The sequence below is a fragment of the Penaeus monodon genome, chromosome 36, assembly GCF_015228065.2.
Source record: "Penaeus monodon isolate SGIC_2016 chromosome 36, NSTDA_Pmon_1, whole genome shotgun sequence".
Lineage (NCBI taxonomy): Eukaryota > Metazoa > Arthropoda > Malacostraca > Decapoda > Penaeidae > Penaeus > Penaeus monodon.
This window is the reverse complement of record NC_051421.1, coordinates 16,476,258-16,478,490: the sequence shown is the minus strand read 5'-3', so window position 1 is coordinate 16,478,490 and position 2,233 is coordinate 16,476,258. Positions and strand designations below refer to the sequence as shown.

Sequence of the window (2,233 nt, the reverse complement as noted above, 5' to 3'; positions counted from 1 at the left end):
TGTGCCGGACGTGTGCCACCACAGAATAGCAATGCAATTACTGCCAAAGGATTTACAATGCAAATTTGTGATTCAGTGCCCATGGTGTGTGTTGCAGGGCATCATACGAAAAGCAGAAGGCAAAATATTGATTGCTGGAGGGAAACAAGAAGCAAAGAAAGTAAGGTGGAAAGGCGGTTTCAATCGGCCTCTTTGGACTCGGTCCGAAACGTGGAGAGAGAAATGCGTTCGTTTTACAGCCTGGTGGAGCATGGGAATTCTCAGACATTGCGTCACAACGAAAGTTAGCGAACATGAATGAAATAACACGAATAGTAAACAGACAGACACGAATGATAATTTGAATGATTTTGGTGTTCATGTAAGCATTTCCGGCGACAAATCCACGCTGCCTGGTTAATAAAATGGGGGATTTTCAGTAACGAGTTATATGGGAATTTCCATGAGCGAGGGAATTTATTGTTGTCTGAATAGTGCCATAAACATGTCAAAAGTCAAATAGTGTGTGACATTTTAATTAGCTGGGTTTCCTCCGTGTATTTGTTTCTGGATTTTCCGCACGCGCGGTTTTGTCATTGTAATCTTTAGATCATTTGCTATTGTTTGTGCCTTGCTTTTGTACATTTGTCTAGCATGTTGTTTGCATTAATATTAATTTGTGATGAAATTAAATGTTTGTCCAGGTATCTGGAGTCGTTTATTTTCTTCAGTATTGATTTTTATATAAAATCTTGTCAGATGTATCTCGAACTTGATGTGCGCTTTCATCATGAACGCTTCTCAGGCACAGACTCACATGACGTCACATCTGCATAGCACAGAGCACCGCCACGTGATGTGGGTCGAGATCCCGCTATCGGGAATGGATGCAGCTCCTTTTTGATTCTGTGCTGTTCTTCTGTTTTATGCTAGGGGAATGCTCTTTTCCTTTTGATAATGTGCTGTTCTTGTAGTTGTGTTTTACTGGGAAAGGGTGGGGTGTCTTTATCTGGTATTTTTCTTCAAGGCCATTTTGGAACGGATGCAGAAACTTGCTTTGGGGAATCGGACGAAGGAACTACTATGCCGGGTTTTCCGCAGGGATGGAGGCGAGGGAGAGAGGCGTCAGCTGTCCATGTCTCCCTGTCTTTGTCTGTGGTTATCTCTTTCTCTGTCTCTGTTTCTGGGTCTATTGTGGTCACGCTCGCTCTCTTTATTTACCATTGGATAGGCTGCTTGTTGACCTTCTCTAATCCGTCTCCTGTTTTATCTCCTTTTCCTTCTCAATCGGCCTCCTTCATTCCCTTTCCCCATCGCCGCCTTCTCATTCTTCTTCTTCTTCTTCTTCTTCTCTCCTCCTCCTCCTCCTCCTCCTCCTCCTCCTCCTCCTCCTCCTCCTCCTCCTCCACCTTCTCCTTCTCCTTCTCCTTCTCCTTCTCTTCCTCCTCTTCCTCGAGCTTCCACTCTTTTTCTCTCTTTGACTCATTAACCATCTCTCTCTCTATCTCCCTCTAATACTTCGGGAATGAACCTTGACTCTAAACAAAATCACGCACGCACCCACCCCAGACCCAAACCCACTCACCCACCCACTTACCCCCCCCACACACACAGCGCCCCACACCCGCAATCCCTTCCTTTTCCCTTTCCTCGCCAACTGTTGTGCAAGCCCCGATGGTCTCTTTCCCACCAGACGCTTGTTTTGATATTGCCCCTTTCCTCCGCGAGCGTGGCCCGAGGAAGCACAGATTGCATCACTCGCAATGGCGCGACCGACGCCGGGTAGGAGAGGGGGAGGGTAGGTAGGTAGGTGGGTGGGTTTGTTACTTAGTTGGTAGGTAGGTAGGTAGGAAGGTAGGTAAGAAAGTAAGGCAGGTAGGTTGGTAGGGAGGTGGGTAGTTAGGTTAGGCAGGCAGGCAGGCAGGCAGGCAGGCAGGCAGACAGGCAGACAGAGCAGGCAGGCAGGCAGGCAGGCACAAACACAGACAGACAGACAGAGACAGATAGACAAGCAGGGAGGCAGACAGACAGACAGGCAGTTCCTCACCGCACGTGATGGCAGTGCCGCTTGAAATGTCTCGGTTCTAGGGCAAGGGAGACGCGAATTTCGGGAAGGTTTTGTGTATTTGTTGATTGAAGGAGAGTATGTATGTACTGCTTCGTTGTTTGTGTAGGTTTCGTGAAGGTCATGTGGGAATAAGCCTTTTTTTTGTTGTTCTTGTGAAAGGAATATATTTGATGATTGAGAAAATAT

The 2,233-nt window shown here is 46.9% G+C and overlaps 1 protein-coding gene across 1 annotated transcript in view; it reads left to right on the top strand.

Moving 5' to 3' along the window:
• The window catches only part of LOC119595547 (PTB domain-containing engulfment adapter protein 1-like), an 80,668-nt gene that overhangs the window by 24,651 nt on the left and 53,784 nt on the right, over window positions 1-2,233 (top strand). The window lies entirely within an intron of this gene.